Genomic DNA, 9,483 nt, shown 5'->3' on the forward strand with positions numbered 1-9,483 from the left:
CCACACCTTGGTAACTACTCCCCGGCACGTCCCATCACTTCCCGTGTGTTAGCTACAGCGCCATCTTGTCCCCAGGCAACACCCATGAACGGACCTTTAATATCATTCGGTCCGGACCCCCCCCCCGTCACTCCTATGTCACCCTTGCCCCTTCCTACTACCTTGTACCCGATGATAAACCCGGACGGTACATTCATGCTACCCCACTCACCTGCCACCCTTACTCCTATAATGGTAGGGGGGCAACCTGATGAAGCAGAACAGGGGGATGCAGACGGTGCTGCAGAATCCACAATGGGCATACAAAATGCACCGGGTAATATGCAGACTCCTTCGCGGGGTACCCCGACAGACTACGGTGATCCGCCAACTTTACCCCTGGCACCACAGTGGACTGTACCCATGACCGTGCGCCCATCACGACGTTCACAAGATCAAATACTGCAGGGTCAGATTACAGAGTTACAAAAGAACTTACAGAAAATTGAGCAGGGAAACCTTGAGACACTGAAAGAAGCCCTAGCACTTAACCGGCCTCAGGGACCACCAAAATATGTGTCTTTCACCCCACAACAGTTATTCACCATAGTGAATTTACTGCCTGACCCTGAGACCCATCCCATGCCCTTTTTCAGGAAACTGTCCCAAGTGCATCAAACCTATGGGTGCACATGGTCGGACCTGCAAAGTATAGTGGAAAACAAGACAGGGTGAATACTCCTCACTGATAATGGATCAAATCCACATCCCTGAACTTAAAGGTGCTAACTTTGACCCCCAGGATCATGAGTCTGGAGAATTCTTTATAGAACAACTACAGAAATGGACAAAAGCTAAAATAGCAGATCATTCCACACTGCAGGACAGCTGCGGGGGATCAGTTGACCCCCACCTTTTTTCTTTTCACAGAAATGTTAGTTTCTGCTGTGTTAGTTTAAGCTCCTCTTTCTGATAAGGAACTGTCTCGCTTCTTGGTCTTTGTGGTTTTCACTCAAATTATGTGACACCCATGGCTGCCGGATGTCTGACAATAAAATTCTGCACTGATTTATATGAGCAAGGGGATTCGCTGCAAACCATTTTGCACCTCATCCCCAATACTCTCTGGGCCAGAGGACCCCAGGATATTGGATACCTCAATGTCCCACCAGTCACTGTGACCCTGTAGGACCCCAAAGTCCTACCATACAAAGAGACTGGACCCAGTAGCCAGAGAAGCCCCTTCCTGTGTCAGAGCTATCCATGCTGCCAGCTCTCTTCTAAATGTCACATCTGACGTTGTGCTGGGTCATCCCCTCACTATTCTGGCTCCCCATGACATTTCTGCCATCCTCCAGCAGACTCAACCTAAACACCTCACTGCACAGCGCCACCTCCGGCTTCCGTGTAGTTTGCTTCTGCCAGATAATGTCACCATTCAGAGGTGCCGCATCCTCCATCCTGCTGCACTCCTTCCTCTTCCAAGGGGGGAGTATACTGGAGAATCTGAAGATTTTATTGATCTACAGACACACTCGAGCTGACACCTCTGAAGCCAGAGGAAAAGCCCTATGTGACCAAGCAGCCAAGGAAGCAGCAGTGAAAGAGGAAAGAGTCCAGTCAGACCAGATTATGATAACACAGGAAGACCTGGAACAAGAAGAAATCACATGGGACCTCCTGAAACAAATACAGAAACAGGCCACGCCACAAGAAAAATTGGATTGGCTAAAAGAGTCAGCCCAAGAAGAGAAAGAATCTGGACTGTGGACCCAAGGAAGGAGAGCATCTCTGCCCAAAGCTCTCTATCCTCTGATAGCTTCAATAGCTCATGGGCCCACCCACCAATCTAAGACCATCATGAAAGAACTAATAGACAATGGCCCCAGGGATAACCCCTGTCCTGGTGAGGCATACTCAGTCTTGCCTCATCTGTGCGCAGTGCAACCCGGGAAGACCTGAGCCTACACCAACCAAATGTCTCCCCAAAGCCCAGTACCCGTTCCAACGGATTCAAATTGACCACATCCAGATGCCAATGTGCCAAGGGTTTCAATATGTGCTAGTAGTGATAGACTTGTTCTCTGGGTGGCCAGAAGCCTACCCCGTCCAAAACCAGACAGCAACCACTACTGCAAAAAAACTGATGCAGGAGCTTGTCTGTAGGTTCGGAGTACCTGAGGTCATTGAGAGTGATCAGGGCCCAGCATTCACTGCTAGATTAACCCAAGAAGTCTGGAAGATGGTAGGGTCACACTTAGCCTATCACACACCCTACAGACCCCAAAGCGGCGACAAAGTCAAACGACTGAACGGGGTACTGAAGTCCAAGATGCTGAAAATGACTGGGGAGACGGCTCAGTTGGGTACAATGCCTGCCAATAGCACTATTTTCAGTTAGACACACCCCTAGGCCTCCACACCAAATTTTGTTTAGGACACGGCCTAGGATGGGACAGTACTTCCCACTGCAAATGCATTATGAATCTGTTGCTAAATATGTGATTGCCCTGAGTAAACAATTGTCTAACATATGTGCACAAGTTTTCTCTTCCATTCCAGATCCTGACTCCCTAGAGGGAATACACACTCTCAAACCTGGAGAGTGGGTGGTGGTCAAGAAACACGTCAGAAACACCCTCGAACCACGATACGAGGGACCTTACCAGATGTTGCTGACTACCCCGACCTCTGTGAAACTCGATGGAGGCTTACCTGGATCCACGCCTCACATTGTAAAAGAGTAAAGGCTGTCCCGACGACCCTGGAACAATAAGCCATGAGGATTCACATACTGATCATGACTTTGACAGTGGGCATATCTGCAGTGTTCACGCCACTGGGTAATGAATGGGACACTGGGCTAATGTCACATGTTTTCCTAGCTGGACACACTGTTATTGTCTCCAAGTACAAACCAAAGGTATGACATTTAGTCCACACATACACTCAGGTTGCAATGATTCAAAAACAGACAGCCACATGCAGTGTATTGGTGTAGATGCTGAGAACGGAAAGGATCTGCCCTGTAACAACCGTACTGTACAGGATCTCCTAACAGGTATATCAGCTAACGACACTGAAAGTCAGTCAAAAGGATATGAGTTGGCGAAAGGGACACAATTAGCCAAACTAATTACCCGATTATTCAATGGCACAGCAGTAGCAGTTCCAGAAGACATATACTTAGTTTGTGGACACAAAGCATACAAATGGTTATCTGAGAATGTCACAGGACTGTGCACCATCGCCAAGCTTACTCCTGCTACCTTTATAGTACCACACTCTGAAATTGGCATAAATGCAGTACCTAAACACACCTTGTATCATAGGGCCAAAGATAACACACCCAGACCAAATGGCAAGCCACATGTAGTAGAGATGAGCATTACCAACCAAATTGTTAGTTCCATCTTCATATATCCCATGATAGCGCAGATGTGGGATCATCTGGTAGTAGCAACAGACCTGGATGACCAAATATGGGAAGAGATGAGACTTATGAATACCTCAAACATTGTGCAAAACCAGTTAATCATTGTCACCAACCAACACACATTAGTTCTAGATTATGTTACAGCTAAAGATGGAGGTATGTGCCAGGTTGTGGGACCCGCTTGTTGCCATTACATAGACCCGCAGGGTAATTTGCAAGTTAAGGTGGGTATAGAGAAAATGGCGGATTTAAGAGATAAATGGCTGGATGCACATAAAGCTGATAAAGATACATGGTGGTCTGATACCTTCTCTTCCCTTAACCCCAATAACTGGTTCAAAGGTATTGGGGGTTGGCTCATGGGAATTGTCCAGGTAATATTGCAGGTAGCCCTAATAATATTGGTGATATATGTAGTGATTAAGCTCGTTCTTATTTGTGTGACCCGCTTTTCAAAAAGAATGAAGAAAACTGATGAACGACCTATTATGCTCCTCTACGATGAGGAAGGACAGAAGGAAACATCGTTCAACACAGCTCCCCCTCCTCACAATGATGCCTGGCTGAGATAGGGTGAGATGAATCCCAGGGTATTACCACAAGTCCGAGCAACCGGGAGCCTACCTATAAGGGGTAGGTTGTCGCCACTGCGGGTGAAGAGGATACGAATGGTATGCCCAGGGGATTCGCTAGGCGAAGGGAAAGTCTACAATCAAGTCTCCAAGGGGGGACTGTTATGGACTATTGATACAAAATGGATACTTGCTTGTTGAGCTAAGATGGTGGCCAGGCATTCAGCCGACACCTATAAACTAGAATCTTACTTTGTGTTTTTATCATGTGTTTCTTTGTGGTTTCTGTTCAGCTCAAGCAAGCAGCTACAAAGAAAGAAGTAACGGTTTCACCCAGGGGGGAGGGAGAAGGAATTTCCTCTGGCCGTCAAGGTTACAGAAAAGTAGAGAGTTCATAGCCAATAGAAAATATATACTTTATCTTTCACCCCCCTCCCACTCCATCCTCTCGTGAAACCCATGTTGTTTTCAGAAATAAACCAGAGATACTGATTAACTCCATGTAGTGAGTTGTCTGTCTGATCTCTCCGTGCACGTATCTTAATTAATTTGGAGCAGTACATCAAATCAATCTGGCAGCTTTGTCAGAACCAGAACAGAGCGGCAGGTCAGACATGCGCGTGACCGATCCATTCATTTCTATGGGAATTCTAGAGATATCGGAGCGCCGCACTCCGTTATCTCCGGAATTCCTATAGAAATGAATGGAGCCGCAGAAAGCATGCCCAACCGCCACTACGGTCATTTCAGGGGGTACATGGCCTCCTGATCTTGTGAAAGGTGGGGGCCCCAGTGGTAGGATCCCCACCAATCTGTTATCCTCCATCCTGTAGATAGGGGAGACTGAAGGTAAGGGGCTCAGCATCTGATCGGCGGGGGTCCGACACCCGGGATAGATCATCAGTTTAAAAGAACTGCAGAACCCCTTTAAGGATTGATTTCTAAATCTCTCTAGATCACTAGGGACAGGATCTGGAACATTAACCCCGTGATTATTTTACCATCGTCTGGTTGAGGGTTGTTTCACAGGAGCGAGTCCATGGTGGGAAACACCGTCCACGTGTGAGCCTGATCCTTCGTCCTGGACTGGCAGGAGCTCAGGGCATTACACTGATTTATAATGCTGTGTGCCTCTGACCTTATTGCTACAGGATCATAGTGTTAAAGCTGTCTGTATCATCCTGTATGAGTAAGGTCACACAGCAACGAACGTAAGGGCTCCGTGCCCGTGCTGTAGCCCGCAAATTGCACCGACCACGGGCCAGCCGCATGCGGATCACAGACCCATTCACTTGAGGGGGTCCGCGATCCGTCCGTTCCACAAAAGGATAGAACTTCGTAGGATTCCGTTCCGCATCGCTTCTCCAGATTTGCGGCATGGCTGGTGACCCGTGTATTGCGGAACTGCCATATGTGGTCCGCAGCACGGTCCCTTACGTTCGTGGGCAAGAGGCCTAAATCACGCAAGTCCAGAATGGAGGATCACGCACACACATGGAGCACGATTCCCGCATTAGACTCGCTCATATTAAACAGCCCTAAGGCGTGAGCCGCTCAGAGAATGGCGCTGTTTCTGAAGCAACCAGTGCAGATTTACAGGATAAGGCCCTATTCACACGCACTGCTTACATCTGAAAAAACCTGACTGTATGCATCTATGTCGTGTCCGCTTTTTTTACACCCGCTTGTCATCAGTATTTGTAAAACGGACGTGAAATGACAGCGTCACTGCTTGTAGAATCCGTCGGCCTCTGGTGCTCATACCCTGGCGTGCAGGCCCAGACATCCAAGAAGCCGATCAGCACTCGCCCTTTGATGCTACTAAAGCTTCATTTTATTTATTTTTTTAAAGGCTTTTTGGCCGAAAAGTGTTACATTTCCGTGTATTCTGTTTATGGCAATGAAGTGAAGATTTAGTAGCAGCAAAGGGTGAGTGCCGATCCGCTTCTTCTACTTGAAACCTTCACTGCAACATTGTAACAGTTCTCAGCACATAAAGTGCATTTAAATTACCTTCTGTTACTAAGACAGAAGTGCATTAGACATCCAACCGCGGGTCTCCGGTGTGAACAGGGGCTTATTGGTAGATCACTTAGGGTACCTGCAAACATCCCAAATGATGCAGATTTTTTTCTGCAGAAAACCCATAGCGTAATACATTACCAGCCGAGAGAATGAGATTGGACAAATGTCACTTAGGCCTCATGCACACGACTGTTCTGTTTTTTTGCAGATCCGCAAAACACGGAAGCCGCCCGTGTGCCTTCCGCAATTTGCTGAACGGAACAGGCGGCCCATTGTAGAAATGCACGGAAGTCTGTCTGGATTTTCTGTTTATAAACCGGGTTCTGTGTGGGTTGTGTCACTTCAGCAAATGGCATTTATTATGTAGATGAAGTTAATACTAGGCTCCTACTACTGTATTGCCATTCTCCATATTGCCACCTTTGCGGGCTGGATTCATTTTTGCATCCTGGGGTGGTCGTAATCCTCATATCCTGGGGTTCCGACCACCCAGTAATCCAGCAGCGGTGGTCGTGCTTGCACACTATAGGAAAAAGCACCGGCCTTTATAGCGGTTGGGACTGTGGGAGTGCACATAGGCCAGCAGTTTTTTCTATAGTGGGCTGGATTACTGGGTGGTCGTTACCATGGAAACATGTGATGGAAAAATGAATCAAGCCAGCAAAGGTGGCAATATGGACAGCGGGCTCTGAGAGGGGGCGGGCTCACACTGTCCTGTGATGTCATCCATGATGTAAGCAGCAGCTTCTGGAACACAATACCCAATATCATCACTGTGCGCAGCACCATCGAACAGGTTGCTCACACTGCGGAGAGGTCTGTACCGTAAGAGCGCTCACACTGCGGAGAGGTCTGTACCGTAAGAGCGCTCACACTGCGGAGGTCTGTACCGTAAGAGCGGTCACACTGCGGAGGTCTGTACCGTAAGAGCGCTCACACTGCGGAGAGGTCTGTACCGTAAGAGCGCTCACACTGCGGAGAGGTCTGTACCGTAAGAGCGCTCACACTGCGGAGAGGTCTGTACCGTAAGAGCGCTCACACTGCGGAGAGGTCTGTACCGTAAGAGCGCTCACACTGCGGAGAGGTCTGTACCGTAAGAGCGCTCACACTGCGGAGAGGTCTGTACCGTAAGAGCGCTCACACTGCGGAGAGGTCTGTACCGTAAGAGCGGTCACACTGCGGAGGTCTGTACCGTAAGAGCGGTCACACTGCGGAGGTCTGTACCGTAAGAGCGGTCACACTGCGGAGGTCTGTACCGTAAGAGCGGTCACACTGCGGAGGTCTGTGCCGTAAGAGCGGTCACACTGCGGAGGTCTGTGCCGTAAGAGCGGTCACACTGCGGAGGTCTGTGCCGTAAGAGCGGTCACACTGCGGAGGTCTGTACCGTAAGAGCGGTCACACTGCGGAGGACTGTACCGTAAGAGCGGTCACACTGCGGAGGACTGTACCGTAAGAGCGGTCACACTGCGGAGGTCTGTGCCGTAAGAGCGGTCACACTGCGGAGGTCTGTGCTGTAAGAGCGGTCACACTGCGGAGGTCTGTACTGTAAGAGCGCTCACACTGCGGAGGTCTGTACTGTAAGAGCGCTCACACTGCGGAGGTCTCTACTGTAAGAGCGCTCACACTGCGGAGGTCTCTACTGTAAGAGCGCTCACACTGCGGAGGTCTCTACTGTAAGAGCGCTCACACTGCGGAGGTCTCTACTGTAAGAGCGCTCACACTGCGGAGGTCTCTACTGTAAGAGCGCTCACACTGTGGAGAGGTCTCTACCGTAAGAGCGCTCACACTGCGGAGAGGTCTGTACTGTAAGAGCGGTCACACTGCGGAGGTCTGTACCGTAAGGGCTGTTTCACACGAGCGGATGCCGTGCGTGGCATCCGCTCCGTGAAAGAGTGCCAAGACCCGATGCAGACTGCAGAGGCACGGAGCAGTAACATGACTGATGTCACAGAGGCACGGAGCGTTATCAGTCATGTTAATGCTCCGTGCCTCTGCAGTCTGCATCGGGTCTTGGCACTCTTTGTCACACTGCGGAGGTCTGTGCTGTAAGGCTGGTTTGAGACGGATTAGGTCCGGATGCGTTCAGTGAAACTCACACTATTTTGCAAGCAAGTTCAGTCAGTTTTGTCTGCGTTTAGTTGTTCAGTTTTTTCCGCGCGGGTGCAATGCATTTTGATGCGTTTTTCACGTGCATGATAAAAAACGGAAGGTTTACAAACATCTCTTAGCAACCATCTGTGAAAAACGCATCACACCCACACTTGCTTGCGGATGCAATGCGTTTTTCACGCAGCCCCATTCACTTCTATGGGGCCAGGGCTGCGTGAAAAACGCAGAATATAGAACATGCTGCGATTTTCACGCAACACAGAACTGATGCCTGAAAAACAACGCTCATGTACACAGACCCATTGAAATGAATGGGTCAGGATTCAGTGCGGGCGCTATGCGTTCACATCACGCATTGCACCCGCGCGGAAAACTCGCTCGTGTGAAAGGGACCTAAGAGCGGTCACACTGCGGAGGTCTGTGGTGAACGTATTGCACCCGCACTGAATCCGGACCCATTTATTTCTATGAGGCTGTGCACAGGAGCGGTGATTCTCATGCATCACTTGTGCGTTGTGTGAAAAATCGCAGCATGGTCTATATTGTGTGTTTTTCATGCAAAGCAGGCCCCATAGAAGTGAATTGGGCTGCGTGAAAATCCCGAGCATTCACAAGCAAGTGCGGATGCGGTGCGATTTTCACACACGGTTGCTAGGTGACGATCGGGATGGAGAGCCGATCATTATTATTTTCCCTTATAACATGGTTATAAGGAAAAATAATAGCACTCTTATTACAGAATGCTTAGTAAAAATAGGGCTGAAGGGGTTAAAAAAAATTAAACTCACCTCATCCACTTGTTCACGCAGCTCGGCTTCTCTTCTGTCGTCTTTGAGGAAAAGGACCTGTGGTGATGTCACTGCGCTCATCACATGGTCCATCGCCATGGTGATGGACCGTGTGATGGACCATGTGATGAGCGCAGTGACGTCACCACAGGTCCTTTTCCTCCTGGACAGCAAAGAAGAAGACAGAAGAGAAGCCGGCTGCGCGAACAAGTGGACGAGGCGAGTTAAATTATTTTTAATTTTTTTTAACCCCTCCAGCGCTATTGTACTAAGTGCTATTATTTTCCCTTATAACCACGTTATAAGGGAAAATAATAAAATCTTCACAACACCTAACCCAAACTTCTGTGAAGAAGTCTGGGTTCGGGTAACAAACATGCAGATTTTTCTCACGCGCGTGCAAAACACATTAAAAAATCTGGCATTTTCCCGCAACGCACGTCACCCGCAACGCCCATGTGAACCCAGCCGAATAGGTGGCACTGAATTTGAGATTCGTCTCTTATGTGTTTTTTTGCTGTGGCTCTCGATGTCGGATAAAGCAGGAACCTTCTGAACCTGGCGAGATGCAGAC

The sequence above is a fragment of the Bufo gargarizans genome, chromosome 6 (genome assembly GCF_014858855.1).
Source record: "Bufo gargarizans isolate SCDJY-AF-19 chromosome 6, ASM1485885v1, whole genome shotgun sequence".
Taxonomy (NCBI): Eukaryota; Metazoa; Chordata; class Amphibia; order Anura; family Bufonidae; genus Bufo; species Bufo gargarizans.